General features: G+C 39.9%; 1 long non-coding RNA gene across 1 annotated transcript; it reads right to left on the bottom strand.

Moving 5' to 3' along the window:
• Nucleotides 1-15,284: 15,284 nt before the first annotated feature.
• LOC109258311 (uncharacterized) lies at nucleotides 15,285-19,704 on the bottom strand. Its single transcript, XR_002076281.2, has 3 exons — nucleotides 19,607-19,704; nucleotides 16,685-16,828; nucleotides 15,285-15,508 (listed from the first exon to the last, which is right to left on the bottom strand). It is a non-coding gene; the product is annotated as an uncharacterized LOC109258311 (long non-coding RNA).
• Nucleotides 19,705-19,786: the final 82 nt, after the last annotated feature.

Raw genomic sequence — 19,786 nt, 5'->3', positions numbered from 1 at the left:
ATTGACATTGTAACAATACTAAGTCTTCAAATTCATAAACCTACTCATATTACTCTATTTCTTAAATCTTTTTTAAGCATGCATAAGCATATATATACATATAAGATACATACATAGGCATGTATAATCAAATACAATAGAAATCACTTTTTAATATTTTATTTTTTTTCTGAGAGAGAGAGACAGACAGAGCATGAGTGGGGGAGGGGCAGAGAGAGAGAGGGAGACACAGAATCCAATACAGACTCCAGGCTCTGAGCTGTCAGCACAGAGCCCGACACGGGGCTTGAACCCACGAACCGTGAGATCATGACCTGAGCTGAAGTCAGATGCTTCACCAGCTAAGCCACCCAGGCGCCCCTATGACACAAGTCATTTTAAATGAACTGTTACCTATTAGATCAATTAAAAATAAGAAAAATAAGTTTTTACTTTACCTTCATGTATTCCTTCTTCAGTATTTTCCTTCCTCAGTATTCTTGTTTAGATCCAAGTTACCGACCTATGTACTATTTTTCCTCTCTCTAAAAAACTTCTTTTAACATTTCTTGCAAGGTAGGTATACTGGAAACACATTCTCTCAATTTCTGTTTGTCTGAGAAAGTCTTAATTTCTCCTTCACTTTTGAAGGATAATTTCACAGGGTACAGAATTCTAGGTCAATTTTTTTCCTCAATATTTTAAATATTTCACTACACTCTCCTTGCTCTCATGGTTTCTGAGAAGTCAGATATAATCTTGTTCTTTTATAGATAAGATTTCTTCCCCCTCCGGCTTCTTTCAGAATTTTTCATTATCTTTGATCTTCTGTAGTTTGAAAATAATATGCCTATGTGTAGCTTTTTGGCATTTATCCTGCTCGGTGTTTTCTAAGCTTTCTGGATCTGTGGTTTGATGCCTGACATTAATTTGGGAAATTTTCTGTCACTATTGCTTAAAATATTTTTTCTGTTCCTTTCAATCTCCCTTCCCTCCTGGTACTACCATTATTTGTATTTTATACCTTTTGTAGTTGTCCTATAGTCCTTGGATATCCTGTTCCGTTTTTTCCAGTCTTTGTTCTCTTTGCTTTTCAGTCTTGAAGGACTCCACTGAAATTGCCTCTAGCCACAGATTCTTTCCTCAGCTGTATCCAATCTACTAATAAGCCCATCAAAGCAATCTAAATTTCTCTTAGTGTTCCTCATCTCTACCATTTCTTTTTGGTTCTTTCTTACGACTTCGATGTCTCTGCTTACATATACCATCTGTTCTTGCATACAATCTATCCATTAGCTTCCCTTAACATAACATAACATAACATAACATAACATAACATAACATAACATAAAAAAATAAAATAAAATAAAATAAAATAAAATAAAATAAAATAAAATATCATAATCATTTTAAATCCTTGGTGTGATAATTCCAACATCCCTGACATGTCTGGTTCTGATGCTTGCTCTGTCTCTCAAGTGTGTTTTTTGCCTCTTGGTATGCCTTGTAATTTGTTCTTCATAGCTGGATATGATGCACTGGGTAGAAGGAACTGCTGTAAATAGGCTTTTAGTAATGTGGTCATGAGGTGTGATGGGAGGGAAAGCTTTCTACAGTCCTGTGATTAGGTCTTAGTCTTTTCGTGAGCCTGGGCCTCTTGACTTTGAACTTCACATGCATTTCTTGGTTTTTTCTTCCCCACCTGAGGTGGGACAAGACTGCTACAGCCAGCTAGAACTCATGCTCTCCCTTTCCCCCAGTCGGTCTGAAAAATACCCCAGCAAGTTAAGCTCTGGTTAACTAGTTTCCCCTGAGTGCAGACCTTGTTAAGAACAGAGTACCCAGGCATATTTCAAAATGATTCCTTTTCCCTTCTGCCTGCCAGAATCACAAGGGGACTTTTCCTGGATATTTACTGTGGGAAAGTAGTCTAACTCCTAGAGATAAATCTCATAGAATTATGAGATCCTCCCCTATGACTGGGGTCCTCCTGGAGTTTTTAACTCTCATACTTGTCCACACTGAGCCTCCAGCAGTTTGTCAATTATAGTTCAGGGATTCCTACCCCGGCACTGGTTCCTGTGCTGCTTTCTAGTCATGACTCCTTGCATTTGCATGTCTGCCTCACAAGTCTTGGGTGTAGTAACTGGCCCTGTGTCCTGTGTCCTCCCCTCTCCTATGGATCTAAGAAGAGTTGTTGATTTTTTGCTCATTTAGCTTTTTACCTGTTGTTAGGACAGAGTGGAGACTTCCAATATCTTTACTACAGAACCATAAACTGGAAGTCTCTTAAGTCTTAAAAATTTTTCTCAGCAAATATTTTTCAGTACACTAAAAATATATTCAATATGTACAGATTTTGTGTGTAAATGTTTTCCATAAATATTTTATATTTTCTCTAAATGATTTTATATTTTTGATGTTATTTTAAAAGGCATTATTAATTTCAAGTCTGATACTTTTGTTGCTAATATAGGGAAATACAATTTATTTTTGTACATTTTGTACATTTTGACCTTATGTCCTATAAGCCCATAAAATTACTTAGTTGTTCTAATAGCTTTTTAATAGATTTATTAAGATTTTCTATGGAGACAATTATGTCATCTGGGAATACAGTTTATTTCTTTCCCAATATATGTTATCTGTTACTTCTTTTTCCTGTCTTATTGCACTGGCTATGACTTCCAGTACAATGTCAAATAGATGTGGTGAAAGTGGTCATGCTTTCCCTTATTTCCCAACCTAGAGGGAAATTATTCAATCTTTCACCAGTAAATATGATGTTAACTGCAGGTCTTTCATAAATGCTCTGTCAGGTTGAGGAAATTCCATTTATCCCTGGTTTCCTGAGAGTTTTCATCACATGTTGTTGTATTTTCTCAAATGTTTTTTTCTGTATCTACTGGGATGAATAAATTTTATTTCTTTGTTAGTCTTTTGCAATGGTGAATTATAGTGATACATTTTAAATAATAAACTGACATACTGCTTTATTTCAAACTGAAATGGCCCATATATCAATAGGACAATGGTTTAAAAAATGTGACTTACATACATACACTTCTTTATTCTCTATTGTATCAGCAACAAGAAGCCAAGAAATCTAAAAAATACAAACAATATATATGGGGAAATCACAGGAAAGGAAACCCCAGGTTATTGATGAGTTTATGAATTTTTTTTTTTTTTTTTTTTTTTTTTTTTTTTTTTTTTTTTTTTTTTTTTACCTCACTGGTAACCAGAGATTGTACAGTGAAAAAAAAAATGCCATGTTTTATCCAGTGATCTCAATAGTCATGAGCTTCTGGTTACTTCCCCCTCAGGAGGACACAATATTTGATGCCATGATAAAACACCCATTTATTGACAAAAAATTAAACAATTACTATCTAATGCCTGGCTGAGAAAAGAGTAACTGGTGTTGCTGTGTTTGAGGGGGCACACAGCAGACATGATTGACAAGCAGCGGCCCCACACCTTCGTCCTTACCTGGAAGAAACTCTTACACAATCCAAGGACAAGGATAACCATGCAAGAATGTTTATCACTGTGTTGTTTGTGATAGTTATGGCACTGAGACCCTGCATCTACTGAATAGAAGTTTTTCATGGGAGCTTGTGGAATGAATTGCTTACTTACTTGGATCCATTCCTCCATTGCCCTGCTTTCTGGTCTACACGGCATGGCTCCCTCTTCCCAACACTCTCAGATCACTCACTGTCCTAGAACAAATTCGCCATTCTATGTTCACTCTAAAATATGTGAAATAATAATAATTAATATTTCATGATTAATAGTTTGCTTTCCTTCTTGGAAATTTGATGAGCTTTTGAGGAATCACTTGGTTAGCCTGAGTCTGTTAATAAAAGATGCCCAAAGAAATTTATGCTGAAATTTATTTTTCACCCTGTAAAGTTTTGCACTGCAAGAAGAAGCAGTCCAACATCTTTGAAGCTATGGGTATTTCCCTTAGAATTTCAATGATGAAGGTGGCGTCTCTCCCACTGAAACCATTAGTAAAAGGCTTGCTCAGCATTTCATGCCTTTATCCTCTCTTACCTCCTTCCTCAGGTCAGGTGCTCAGATTCAGATGGAAAGTAAGCTAATGGGAAACAATAATGTATTTTCCAAAGGTTTCTCTTCCTTTTTCTGTCAGTGGGCTGACTTGGCATTTTGTTGGCAGCCTTCAAAGCACTTCACACTTCCCTGGAAAGTGTTGAAAGCTTATAAGTTCTCAGCACATATAATAAATAGGTTTTCAAAACAATCTCTTTCAAAATTGCCAACAATATATAGACTGGGTGAGACACTGTTTCTTCTCTGCTGGTTTTCCCTGGGAGATATTACCAAATAATTATAAAGACCATAGGGATTGAGGTAGCAGTTCAGCCACGATAAATCACTGAAGTTCTATGACAGGCTTGTCATTGCACAAAGAAAAATATGTTCCAGAAATGACAATACACTGACATGAAATTACTTCTCTCAAGCTGGTTTTAGGTCTATAAGTTCAAAATTTTTGGTCAGATCAGGTGTGGTGAATACCTACAGCTTTTGCCCCACCCTCACCCCCACCACCCATTTCCCACTCTGCTCCTCACTAACCCCTGCCTCCCCCTGGAGAACTAGCCCCTCCCACACTCAGACCCCATCCTCTGAGTGGAGCCAACCCCAGCTCCAGGGTTGAACATAAAACTTGAGTCTAAGCCAATCAGCACACTGCATTTCCATGGCCCTAGCCATTTGCTTAGGAATGGTCACATGACCCAACAAGAGCCAATAAAAATGTAGTTAAGTTTCGGGGAAACAGGTATTTTCATTTCTGGATTTAAACTGTGGGGAGGAAAGCATTGGAGATTTGTTCCCACCATCATGTTATACCACATGAAACCTGAGGCTCTAGTCAAGACAGAAAGAGGCAGAGCAGAGATGTGGAAAGAAACTGAGTCCTTAAATTCAGCAATGTCTGAAACTATAACTGTATGGTCCTGTTAAATGAAACAATTTTTTTCTTTTTTCTACTTAAGCAGGTTTTTTTAAAGCTTATTTATTTATTTTGAGAAAGAGAGAACCAGAAAGGATGGGCAGAGAGGGGGGTTGACCGAGGATCTGAAGCAGGCTCTGTGCTAACAGCACAGAGCCAGACGTGAGGCTCAAACTCACAAACCCTGAGATCACGACCTGAACCAATGCTTAATGGACTAAGCCACCCAGATGCCCCATAGCAGGTTTTGATATGATATTCTTTTACTTCAAAATCAAACCAAACAAAAACCCTCAGTGTTCCACGATATACCCTGATTTTAGGTTTGAAAAATATATTCAGTGTAGGTAAAAGTATAAATTAAGTGATGTGATAAAGAGCCTGTATTTCTACATTTCCCAAAGCAGCAAGCACATCCTGGCCACACTCTAGCTTTCCAAGATGGGGTGTGTGTGTGTGTGTGTGTGTGTGTGTGTGTGTGTGTGTGTGTTGGAATGACTGAGTGGGCCCTGAAAGAATAATTCTGTCGGGAATAATTCATGTCAACTGTTAGGGAATCCCTGGGTTTCAAAGCAACAATCACTGGAATTTGGAAGTTCTCTAGTAAATATGCAACTGCCTGTCAATGCTCAATGAGTAGAACTCACTAAAAGCTGAGCCACAGAATAAAATGTCTGTGAGCAGGAAGGCTCTCACTGACCATCTCCTGGCAAGGCCACCTATCTCCCTGAAACAGGAACTCTGACAAACCTGAGAGAAGGCCCCTCCCATCCCCACCTCCACATTGCAGATGTACCCCCGGAGCAGTGAAAAATCAGAGTCAGGGCCTCAGAATGCCTTCCACATCAAAGGGATGTGAGGGTGAGAGCTGATATGGGCAGCACGAGTTTACAGAAGAAACTCATGCAGAGCCTGAGGTCCATAGCAGGAAGAAGCTGGCTTTCTCCTGACAGTGCAAGTTCAGCATTCTCAGCAATTCAAAACTCTTTTTAGGCAGGGAAGGCACAGGACTCCAGAAAGAGGAGTCCTCACAAGACCTAGAATTGAAGGAAGAACCGAGACTTGAACAGGAATGGCTTTAGAAAACTATAAACTGAGCAAAGTTCCGTTCTCACTACTGAAGCCTGTGTCCCTTATCAGCACCTCCTTCCCAGAGGTCCAGGGCTCTTCCATGGCTTCAGTCACTGAAGAGATGAGTCAGAGACTTCTTTGTACAAAGGAGTTAGAAATCAGTGTGAGCAAAGGGACACGAAGGAAGGAAGGAAGGAAGGAAGGAAGGAAGGAAGGAAGGAAGAAATAGAGTGGGGAGGAAGGAAAGAAGGAAGGAAGGAAGGAAGGAAGGAAGGACGGAAGGAAGGAAGGAAGGAAGGAAGGAAGGAAGGAAGGAAGAAATAGAGTGGGGAGGAAGGAAAGAAGGAAGGAAGGAAGGAAGGAAGGAAGGAAGGAAGGAAGGAAGGAAGAAATAGAGTGGGGAGGAAGGAAAGAAGGAAGGAAGGAAGGAAGGAAGGAAGGAAGGAAGGAAGGAAGGAAGGAAAAATAGAGTGGGGAGAGAGGAAGGAGGGAAGGAAGGAAGGAAGAAAGGAAGGAAGGAAGGAAGGAAGGAAGGAAGGAAGGAATGAAGAAATAGAGTGGGGAGAGAGGAAGGAGGGAAGGAAGGAGGCAAAGAGGGATGCAGAGGGTATAGTGAGTCTTCGGATGAACTCAAGTGGTGCAACTTCTCAGGCATTGACAACATTCTCAGGCACTTCCCCAACTTCCTTCTCTATATAAGGAATGAAATTCCACTGCTGGAGTTGTATTCCTTTAGCTTTTGACTTTAATCTCATTAAGATACAGATGTCTTCAGAAAGAAAGTGGTTCAGACATTAAACTGTTGCTCCTCTGTGTGAAAGCTTTTTTATTACAGAAGAAAGTGTGATATCTAGGAACAAAAATACGAGAGGAAGACAAAGAAATGGGATGCCAAAGAGGGGAAATGGTATTTGGGCAAGTGGTACCCTGGGATGGTCAAAGCACAGACTTTGGAGTCAGAAAGACATGAATTCAAATCTTGATTCTCTTACCTACTAACCTTTACATTTGGCTAGTTACTTCACTTCTTTGAAATTCTACTACCTTCTTTGTGAAATAGATATATATATAGATATATATATAGATATATATATAGATATATATATATATATGCCATCTCTGTGCCTTAGATCATTGCATCCTCTCTGTCTCGAATGCCCTCATAGTCCTTGCCATTTGCCTGCTGACTCCTATCCAGGCTATATTTGATCCGTGTCTTCCTCAGGAAGACTGGACTACAGCATCCACTTATATAGAACAGAGGCAACATCAGTTGTAACCATTGCTATTCCACACTGTGACCTCTCCCTTTGACTGTCTCCACTACAGTGAGATGGCTTTGAGACCCAGGGTCTGTGTGTTACTCACTGGTGCATCCCCAGTGCTTAGGAAATCTGAAAACATCAGGGAAAGGGATCTGGAGAGCTCTCTCCTAGGAGAGATGGAGACACTGGTCTTGAGTGAGCCAGGGGAGAAGCAGGGACCCCTGTGGAAGGCTGTTCCTCCACCACATGGGGAAACAAAAACAATGTCGACAGAGCTGAGAGAGGGATAGGCAGCCATACCACTTTTCCTTTCCCCAAACCAGCTTCTTAACCTGGAGCAGAAGCCTGAACAGAGACAAGGCAGGAATTGTGACCACTGTTATTAGACAAAGTTGAATTCAAGGTCAAAAGCACTGTGTGCGGCCACTTCACAATGATGAAGGATGCAATCCACAGTGGAAATAATACTGTCATGATCCATTAGGAATCAAATAACAAAACATCAACATCAGTAAAGTAAAACCATAGGAAATACAAAGAGAAATTGACAAAAATATGAAAGTAATAGAAGGTTTTAATACACGCTTTAGATCTCTGACAGATCAAGTATATGAAAATAAGTAAAGATATAAAATATGTTAAGGATATAATTAAAATTATGTCTTTCTAGGTTGCTATGGTGCATTTACAAAAGTTATCATCTTTTGGGCATAAATTCCAAGGTGTTATAATGCAAAGAACTACATTCTAAGATTGCAATACAATAAAACAATAAATAAGTAGCAAACAGAAACATAGAAAAGTCAAATACTTGCAGATTTGGGGGAAAATATCTCTCCTAATTAACTATTAGGTCACAGGTAATAGATAAATTACAACTATCAAATATTTAAAAAATAAAATAATAGCATTACCAATTAGAACTGGGAAACGTTCAGGGTGCCTGTGTGGCTAAACGTCTGACTCTTGGTTTCAGATCAGGTCATGATCTCATGGTTTGTGAGTTGAGCCCCATGTGGAGCCCCTGGTGGAGCCCTGCTTTGGGCTCTGCTCCAACACTGCAGAGCCAGTTTAGGAATCTCTCTCTGCCCCTCCCCCACTCGTGCACACTCTATCCCTCTCTCTTTCTCAAAATAAATGAACAAATTTAAAAAAATAAAAAGAACTAGGATACATTCAAAATTGTACTTACAGGGAAATTCACAACTTCAAACACTTATACTATTAAACAAACAAGAATAAAAATAAATAAGCATTCAACATAAAAAAGTTCAAAGATAAAAAAAGAAGTTGAAGAAAAATATAAACTCAAAAGACCATGAATCTGTGATCAACAAATAGTAGAATTAAATTAAGAGCAGTTTCTTTGGGGAAAAAAAATCAATACAACGAATACATCATTGGGCAGCCTAATCAGGAATGAAAGAGAGAAAGCACAAAATTATAACCTTAAGAATCAATAAAGGAGAAAACACAAATGCAGAGAAAAATCCAAAGATACATAGGAGAGCATTTTGCCCAACACTGTATTAGCAACTTTGAAAATATGAATAGAACATATCTTTCCTTATCCCAAAATGTCATATTAGTTTTCTTTACCACAGGCTTGCTGCTTCTGGATGACAGTCTCACATCATAATGGTGACTCCTCACAGACCAGACATCGTGGGAAATTCCGCAGCATCTCACTGATATGTAAAAATGGCCCATGAGGTAGGCATTCCTATCATCATCCTTCTGATTTCACAGATGAACAAACAGTAACTTTGAGAAATTAAATGGTTCATCCAAAACTACATAGCTAATTAGGAACCATACTGAAACTTGACCCCAAGCAGCCTGACTCAAAAGCCACACCAGCGTGCCTCCAGCTGGATGCACTGACGCTGCTGGTCCAGAGCCCACACTTGCAGCGCAACGCAAGGCTCCATCCTGCCTCCCAGCAGACTGTCCACCGACTGGCACCTGCCACAAGACCGACAGGGCACAAGACGTTCTACAGATTGTACTTACTTCATTGCCATGACCATCCTAACACTCATAGGTATTATTATAATTCCCATTTAAGGGGGGGGGGGGGGGGGGGGGCGGAAGTGAGGCCTAGAGTTAAGTGCTTATCTAAAGTAAGACAAATCTAAGAGGCAGAGGCAGGATTCACACCCAGATCTGGGAAACCCCCAAACTGGTTTTTGTTTTTACACTTCACCAGGCACTCTGATCTACTTGTCTCCACTGGAACTGCCAGGTTTATTCACAGTGTGGTAGTTCATGGGATCAAGAAATGAAACACTGCCCAAGAAAATTAGGAGGTCACGGCCAATAATAACTACATAAGAAATACTGCCACAAACTGTGGTGCTTTTGATAAGTCTCTCAAGAGAAGATGCATTATGTTAGTTTATCATTTTAAATAAATTCTCAACAAGCTCTTTACCTGTCAGTCTGTATCTGTGGAGACGGTTTTTGTAACATCAGATAAATGAGCAATTAGAGACTTTAAAAGGCTCTTAAATGTGGTGGAGCTTATAAACCTAAACTCCCAGGGACAGTAAATGTCACATCAAATGGCTTCAGTACACATTGCCTACCTACCCTTTGTTTCAACAGCTGTAATATGGCACTCCATATCCCAGTCTGAACACATCTGCCTTTGAGCAGGATGTAATGGGAAAATTGGGGACCTGGGACATAGGTCACCTGGACTCTAGACCCACCTGTCCTTGGATGACCTTGACCAAGTCAACATTTCTCTCAGTTATTTGCTAATAAAATGAGAGGGTTGCAACTAGAATATTATGAACAGCTCTCCAAGCTCCAATGGTCTTTAGCTTCACAAACCTATGACTTTGACTATGCACAGCATCATTCTTTATACTTTTCTATGCAGAATCCTACACAAAGGCAAGTTTAGCCCTTGATAAGTATTAGTTATCATTGTCATCATCATTATTACCTGATGAAGTCATAAAGTCTATCCATAGCAAAAGAAGCAGAACGAGGATCTAAAATTCTACCATTACAGACTCATTCCTTTGGTTTTAAAAGGTTCTAAAATATCTCAAATAGGAAAAATGCTCTAAAAATTCATTGTTTTTAAGAAGCAGTAATCTTTTTTTTTTTTAAGTAAAACTCTTTAATGAGCCCCGATATACAAACAATGGATACTGAGTTTTTCTGGATGAAGTGGGGAATGGAGCAGGGACAGGGCGGGAATGGGCACGGATACCTGGAAGTTTCTCCACTTATTTCTTTCATTCACATGGACACCAAGGCACTGCCTCAAAAACCTGTGATTCCTCAGAAGACCATTTACAATTCATTTCTTTAAGCCAATACCACTTTCCCTCTTTACAGATTAAGGAGCCAGTAAAGATTAAGATGAGTGATTGAAAATGGAGAACAGCGGGGCAGTTGCAGAGGAGACCAGACTCTAGGACGGAAGGGAGAGGAAAGAAGCTAACCTTTACTGAGGGTCTTCTGTCCGTTGTGTATTTTGCTAGATCCTTTAAATATGCAATAAGGGGAAAGCATTTAAATTATACATATTTACCAAGGCCCGGTTCCCATGTCAATCCCTTTTCTTGTGTACCAGATCCCATCCTCGCTTCTCTACTCAGGATACTGCTCTCTTCTAAATCAGTATCTCCCACCTGAGTCACAGCTGTGGCTTCCTGCCTCCCACCAATCCGCAGTGTGCTGTCAGTGTGGCACTCTGACCAGAACCTGCAATCCCTGTATTCAGAGTAAAAGCCAAAATCCTCCACTGGCCTCCAAGGGATGCGTGGTCTGGGCCTGATGCTATCTGGCCTCATCTCCTGGTTCACCCCCTCACACTCTGCTGCAGGCACGCTGGCTCCCTGCTCCTCTGGGAAGATCCCAGGCACGCTTCTGCCACAGTACCTTTGCACCAGCTGTCCCCTCTACCCGGGACACCCTTCTACAGACATCCACGTGGCCCTCTCTCTACCTCCTGCAAGCCTTCTCTCCAACCCCCTCTCAACAAGTTTCCCTATTTAACACGACTGACCACTCACCCGCTTGGGCACTTCAACCTCCCCTCCTGTTAAGCCAATTCATACACTGAAGTCTGAACCCCCAGTAGCTCTGAATATGACCTTATTGGAAATAGGGTCATTGTCAATGTAATTAGTTAGGATGAAGTCATGCTGGAGTCACGTGGGCCCCTGATTCAACATAACTGGTGTCCTTATAAAAAGAGGAAATTGGCACGCAGAGATGGACATGCCCACAGGGAGAAAGCCATGTGAAGACTGAGGTTTTGCTATCACCAGCCAAGGAACAACCAAAAGCCAGGAGAGCCACCTGGCACAGATCCTTCCCAGACCCCTGCACCTCAGACCTCTGGCCTCCAGAGGTGAGGGCAAGGAATTTCTGTTGCTTGTACTACTCAGTCTGTGATACTTTGTTGCCACAGCCCTGGAAACTAACTCACTCCTTCTGTTCTGCTTTTCCTATTTCCCATGGGACTTTCTAATTGTCACACAGTATCATTTCTTGCTGTTTTTTAAAATATATTGTCAAGTTAGCTAATATGCAGTGTATACAGTGTGCTCTTGGCTTCGGGGGTAGATTCCCATGATTTGTCACTTACACCCAGTGCTCTTCCCAGCAAGTGCCCTCCTCAATGCCCATCACCCATTTTCCCCCTCCCCCTTCAACCCTTAGTTTGTTCTCTGTATTTAAGAGCCTCTATGGTTTGCCTCCCTCTCTGTTTGAAACTATTTTTTCCTTTTCCCTTTCCCTTTCCCTCTCCCCATGGGCTTCTGCTAAGTTTCTCAAATTCCACATATAAGTGAAAACATGTATCTTTCTCTGACTGACTTATTTCACTTAGCATAATACCCTCCAGTTCCATCCACGTTGTTGCAAATGGCAAAATTTTATTCTTTCTCATTGCCAAGTAGTATTCTATTGCAAATATAAATCACATGTTTTCTATCCATTTTTCCTAAAATTTGTGTGAAACCACAAAACACCCTGAATAGCCAAAGTAGTACTTAAGAAGAAAACCAAAGCAGGAGGCATCACAATCCTAGACTTTAGCCTCTACTACAAAGCTATAACTATAATCATCAAGACAGTATGGTATTGGCACAAAAACAGACACATAGACCAATGGAATAGAATAGAGAATCCAGAAATGAACCCACAAATGTATGGCCAACTAATCTTTGACAAAGCAGGAAAGAGTATCCAATGGAAAAAAAAAAAAAAAAAAGGCAGTCTCTTCAGCAAATGGTGCTGGGAGAACTAGACAGCAACATGCAAAAGAATGAAACTTGGACCACTTTCTTACACCATTCACAAAAATAAACTCAAAATGGATGAAAGACCTAAATGTGAAACAGGAAACCATCAAAACCCTAGAGGAGGAAACAGGTAAAAACCTCTTTGACCTGAGCCACAGCAACTTCTTACTCAACAGGTCTGCAAAGGCAAGGGAATTAAAAGCAAAAAGGAACTATTGGGGCTTCATCAAGATAAAAAGCTTCTGCACTGCAAAGAAACAATCAACAAAACTAGAAGGCAACCAACAGAATGGGAGAAGATATTTGCAAATGATGTATCGGATAAAAAGGGTTAGTATCCAAAATCTATAAAGAACTTACCAAACTCCACACCCGAAAAACAAATAATCATTTCTTTCTTTTAATGTCTATTGTCTTATCTCCTCCTTCTGGATTATAACATAACCTCTAAAGGGGCACAGATCTTGGTCTACTTTACTCACTGATGTCTAATGTAAGTGGATTAAGCAAATGCTTCCAAATGAATGATTAAACAAATACATTTACCTCCTTTCTTCTATTTCCTCCAGAAACTAGCATTAAATTTGACCTTACTCTTGTGTGCCTTAGTTCTCAGACTTATCTTCCTGACCGACAGCCCTCCCCCACCTTACCCACTCTCACTACCCATCTTCCCACCTGGAGGGACAATAAGAACATGTTGAGAGGGATGCGGCCCAGGAGGGTGCAATGACACTGATGTTGCACATATTTAATCCTCATGCGAGCCCTATGAAGCAGACATTGTAATCCCATTATATGGATAAGGAAACTGAGGTTCATAAAAGTCAAGTAATATGCCCCCAGCATCCTGTGTGGAAAACACTTACACATGTTGACCTACTCTCTTCCTTCTTTAGCATGGCAGCTTCCGAGGGGCAGGAACAGCAATGGTCATCTCTGTGTCGCAAGCACGCAGGCCAGACCGGCACACAATAGGTGCTTCGTGAACACTGCTGGACTCTCCACTGTGACACCACTGGCAAGCGGCAAAGCTGGACTGCAGCGCAGGCTGGCCCCACGGCCCATGCTCCTGCCATATAGCCCACCCGGCCGGCAGAACATGGGCACATCACAGCTGCCTTTTATTTTTCCAAATTTTTCAGCGGCCCCATCTCCCCACCATCCACCCAAAGCACTTTCCCACTCCCCCCGGCCCCAAGTAACCATGTTAAGACCTGCTGGACACCCTCCCATATACACAAATGCAAATGGGCCTACGTAGAATTTTTGCCTGTTTTCTTTTTTTTTTAATGAGGTCTCCTACATTCATGTGTGCATCTTGCTTTTCTCATTCAGCAACAACATTCCTGAAAACTCATCTAAGGTGAACTGGTTTGCCTCTAAATATTTCCTTGTAATGACTGCATGGTGTCACAATTTATTCAACCATATGTCACTGTTGGGGATTCGGCTTATTTGCAGAATCTTTTTTCTCTTGTGTTAGTTTTGCTACATTAAACATTCATACATGGATAATACCTATGGATAGATTCCCAGGAGTGAGATTATTATATTAAAAATTAAATGTATCAGGGCCCCTATGTGGCTACGTTGGTTGAGAATTCAACTCTTGATTTCATCTCAGGTCATGATCCAGGGATGTGGGATTGAGCCCCATGTCAGGCTCCACACTGAGTGGGGAGCCTGCTTGAGAATCTCTCTCTTTGCCCCCACTCGCTCTCCCTCTCTCTCTAAAATTAACTAATTAATTAAAAATGTCTCTCTAAAAAAAAATTAAGTGTATACATGCTTCTATTACTTATAATGGAAATTCTCAAACATATAAAAGTAAAGGAAACCAAATAATGAGCCCCCCTAAACCTAATGCTCACAGCTTCAGTGGTTATGAAATCATGGCCAATCTGGTTTCATCAAATCCATTACCCACAGTCTAGAATGTTTTGTAGGAAAACTGATATTCTATCACATAATCTGTAAATATTTCTGTCTGTATCTCTAAACGTTGAGGACTTTTTAAAATAATACTACCAGAATATTATTATCAAACCTAAAAAATTAACAATTATTTCTTCCTATCATCCAGTCTTCAGGCAGTGTTAACATTCCCTCGACTGAACCATAAACAATATTTTTACAGTTTGCTCAAACCAGAATCTTATTAAGTTTCAAGAATTACAATTGGTTAATATGTTTCTTGTCTCTTAAGTCCCTTTAATTTATAAATGTTCCCCTTCATATCTGTGTGTGTGTGTGTGTGTGTGTGTGTGTGTGTGTCCCTTGCAATGTCTTTGTTGAAAAAACAATGGTCATGGGATGCCTGGGTGATTCAGTCAGTTAAGCCTCTGGCTGTTGATCTCACAGTTCGTGAAATCGAGCCCCATATTGGGCCCTGTGCTGACAGCAGAGACTGCTCAGGATTCTCTCTCTCTCTCTCTCTCTCTCTCTCTCTCTCTCTCTCCCTGCCCTTCCCCTACTTGTGCCCTCTCTCTCTCTCTCCCCCTCTCTCTCACTCATACACAATATAAATAAATAAACTTTTAAAAAATGTTTAAAAAAAAAGAGTCACATGCTTAAATGCAGGCCTAGGCCACTCTCTCCTATTATGATTTTACCCTGCATGCTCGCTCTCTCTCTCTCTCTCTCTCTCAAAATAAATAAACATTAAAAAGAAACAAAGAAAGAAAAAAGAAAAAACAGTCATTTGTCCTAAACAGTTTTCCACAGTCTTCATTTTACAAATTGCCTCACCCCAATATCATCTTGTCCCCAACAACTGGTATTTAGATCTAGAAGCTTGATCAGATTCAGGCTGGAACTCTTTGCAAGAACACTTCATCGGTGGTGCTGTATACTTCCATCCGGAGCACACAATGTCTGGTTGTCCCTCTTGTGCTATTAGCAGTCACCGATAATATTGCCTAGATTCATCTTTTCTGTAGGAGATAAATGTAAATGGATGGAATCTTAAGTTCATCATTCTTCATTTCTCAGCTGGCATACTTCTATAAAGAGAAAACTCTCCTTATCAACTCATTTATTATCCTAAGGCACAATCCATATAACCAAGTCTGGATAAATTATTCTTTCCCTTTATTTGCCAGGTTTCAAAATAACAAGGTAGTTTTCTAGTATCACCTAAATGAGGGTTGTTGGGATTTTTGTTCTGTTTCAATTATCTTTACAAACTTGCGGGTTTTCAAATGCAAATATAGGGTTAACAAATTCATTCTCCTTTTCTATGGAAAACTGACCTTGGGTTAACTTTCTAGCTCTGTTCCCCTGGAAACCTAATAAAGGTGGAATGCCATCAATGTTACCAGGCAACATTGCTCATGGTAAAAATGACCTCTAATTAGTAAACTATACCTGGCCTGGGAGGACTGTGAATTAACTATAAATACCCAGTGAGAACCCATAGTTTGAACTCCTCTGAATGCAGTGCATTCTTGTAACTGGGTATGTCCCTTGCTAGGCCTCCTGAAAGCTATTCCCGTGGGAGGAAATAAAACATATTGGCTCATATGGGGAATGGAGCTTATAAACCAGAATAGCACCTATACTCATTCATGTGGGCCAGATTCCACCAAGAAACAGACTATGAAATGGAGATTTGTGCACAGGAGGTTTATTGGAGAGGGTTCTCGGGGAGTGAGGGAAATCAGATTTTGCAGAGGAAAAAGCTAAACTACAGTATAGTTTCAACTGTAAACCTCAGCCAATCCAATCAGACTTCCTCAGTAGCTGGGATGGCCATCTAAAGTCCTAATTTAGGAAGGTCTGCTCCCTGAATAGGGGCGTACTCTTGGGCAAGGCAGCTTTTCTCCACAGAACGCAATCCCCAGAGATTGGTTCAAGTGTGAACTGTGAGCAGCCAGCACTCATACAACTGGGGGAATGATTATTTGGGTCTTAACAAGGATCCCCAGGCTCAAGTACCACAGCATCACCACACCTGCTCATTTGGTCTCATTCCTTCACACCTGAGCCATCACACCTGCCTCTGCCCTGCTGGAAAGCTGTCCTTCCTGTCCTACCTCCACCAGCTAATAAACGGATGCCAGAGGGGACCTGTTCAGTTTTGGGAAACGTAGATCTAAACCCACATTTACCTTGTACATTTTCTGCCCCACATCTGGTATCATCCATTTCTCCAAAGAGCCTGGCTTCTTTTCAGTAATATTCAGGAACACAATCCAGGAGACGGAGGGCTCATTACTACTGGTTAAGTCATGGTTTCTGGGACTTTTCAGTGGCTGGAGTTAAGAAATATGTTGCTGTTTGGGGTTTTTTTTTTTTTTCCCAGATAAGATACGTCATGAGTTTCATATTCAGGACTACATAATTTTCTAAACTTCATCAGTTGTCCATCTGTATGCCCCTTCCCCTTTGTCCAAAATGGTGATTCTCACTGACATCAACCTAATTCCTTGTTTGCTTTACTATACAAACAAAGCCTTACCCGCATAAGATTTCCAGAATAAGAATACCAACACTACATTACTGAAAGAATTTAACTTCTCTTTGCTTGGTTTTATTTGTTTGTTTTGTTTCCCCTTAGGGATTAATGCCCCCTCCCAGGGATATATCACCAAATTACTGTGTTTTAAACTAACTTAAAATAATTCCTCTTCATATGTGCCACAAATTCACTTCACAGATTCGTTTGTTTCATTTTGCTTTAATTTTTAGGATTGGGCTTTTTAGTTTCATTTTATCCTATAATTATGTAAAATATTTAAGTAGTTTCAAAATCAATTCTATAAATTAGGTCGTATAGGCCCCTCAATCTTTTTTCTGCCCTCCCTCATAAATCTAATCTTGTGGTTTATTTTTCAATATCATAGGAAAAGATTAACCAATGACTTAAGACCTTTCTTGAAATGAATAGTAGCATATTACATGCACATTTCTACACCTGGCTTTTTGTACTCAACAATATATTTGAGAAATCATTTTGAAACAGTCAACAGAGGTCTTTTTCATTGGTTTATATAACTGCATTAGACAGTGGATGTACCTGTGTGAATATGTTTCGGTTTGTGTAGATATATGTTAGTTTATTTGATCAGTTCCCTATTAATGGGAATTTGGATTGTTTCTCATTTTATGCTGTCAAAATAGTGCTATTATAAGTAACACAATGAGTGAAACTCTCTTTTTTTTTTTTTTTTTTTTTGCCAGTATATCTTTGGGAGAGATTCTTATCACTGGAATTGCTAGGTAAAGAGATGTAATTTTGAGATTCCACTTTCATGCCGACTATGATGGCTATAATAATAATAATTTTAAGAGAACAATAACAAATTTTTGCGAGGGTGTAGAGAAATTATAACTCCTATATTGCTGACAGGAACGGAAAGATGTAAAATCCATGTGTTTTGGATGCACAGTTTGGCATTTCCTCAAAAAGTTAAACACAGAGTTACCATATGACCCAGCAATTCCACTTCTAGGTGTATACTCAAAAGAACTGAAAACATGTTCATACAAAAACCTGAACACAAATGTTCACAGCAACATTACTCGTAATAGTCAAGAAGTAGGAAAAACACCTATGGCCATCAATGGATAAGCAAAATGTTGTATATACCTACAATGTTATTCAGCCATAAAAAAATAAAACATCGATACATGGTAAAACATGGATGACCCTTGAACACATTATGCTAAGAAGCCAGATACAAAAAGCCATATGTTATAGGATTCCATTTATATGAAATGTCCAAAATAGACAAATCCGTAGAGACACAAAGTAGATATATGGTTGCCCAGAGCTGTGGGAAGGGGGCATAGAAAGTGATGGGTAATGGGTACAGGGTATCTTTTTGGGGTGATGGATTCTGGATTTAGCAAGTGGTGATGGTTGCACAGTCTTGTGAATATACTAAAAACCATTGAATTGTTCACTTTAAAATGGTGATTTTCATGGTAATTAAACTATATCTCAATAAAAAAATTTAAGAAAAAAAAAAAACTAAAACAACAAGGAGCCTTACACAGACCAGTGATGAAAACGTACTATAAATCCAGGAGTAAAACTCAAACCTCTGTGCCTGGAGGATAGAGAAGAATATTTGAGAAAATTGGGAAAATGGGGGCGGGGGGGAAGCATCTCCCATGCATTGTTGGTGTCAGTAGAAACTGACACATTCATTTAAATAAGTAATTTAGTAGTAATCTATCAAAAAATAATAATAAAACACACACCCTATGATCCAGAATTTTCATTTGTAGGAACTTAAAATCAATGTGTGGCTGGCACAGTTAGCACTCAGTGAATGTTCTTTCCTAATATAAAGGTGATAATCACAGGGAGAGATAATAAATTACACAATAAACTCCTACAGCCAAATTCAGCTCTCACTTCTGCTCCCTTTTGGAAAAATACTGAGACAGTGTTTATACCATAGGGTAGTATGATCATGAAACCTTTCTCTTTTAATCTTTGCAAGCTGCATAAAGTAAAGGAAAGCGAAATTCTCCCTTAAAATATAAGGCCATTTCTAGAAATACTGAGCATATACTAAAAGCAAAGTTAAAGATGATCATGTAGAGTTCCAGCCTCTTGATAAAAGGGAGGTCACGGGGAGGAAAACAGAGCTTGAGCCTCAGCCAAACACCATGAAGCAACAAAAAAGCCAAGAAATATTTAGAGTGACATATGCATGAAGCCTCCTGAAACTCAGCAATGACTATGCAGCAATTGACAAACTCAATGACTACTGAAAGGCATGCCTAACTGAACTTCTATCTTTTTTCCCTTTAATTCTTTCTCCAAATGTTGATTTCCCTTAAATGTGGCATTGCCATGATTTGTAAATACAGTGCTTTGTTCATTGCATTAAGAGTTTAATCAATGCAGAAAAGCCCAGGGAGAGGAACATCATGTCAGTCCACTCCCAATTAACCATTCCAGACCTTTCAGTCCATGAAGACATACCCTGAAGTCAACTAGCCCAAGTGGCAGGGAAAACCTCAAGCAAAGAGAAATAGCTTCCTGAATCCACCCCATAACCCAAAAGGTGACAAACCTCCAGGATGCTCTTTGCAGCAACCCTCCTCTGGACCTGATCCTGTGGAAGCATGGAGTGTCCATCAGCGGCCCCTGCCACTAGCCCCAACATCTCACCCACCCAGCATGGTGAGACAGGGTGGGGAGACAGGGATTGTGACATAAGCAAATGGCCTCAGGCTGATATAGGTAAATGCCA

This window comes from Panthera pardus, unplaced genomic scaffold, assembly GCF_024362965.1.
Source record: "Panthera pardus isolate Hobbes unplaced genomic scaffold, ASM2436296v1 HiC_scaffold_16, whole genome shotgun sequence".
Classification (NCBI taxonomy): Eukaryota; Metazoa; Chordata; class Mammalia; order Carnivora; family Felidae; genus Panthera; species Panthera pardus.
This window is presented reverse-complemented; position numbering and strand designations above follow the sequence as displayed.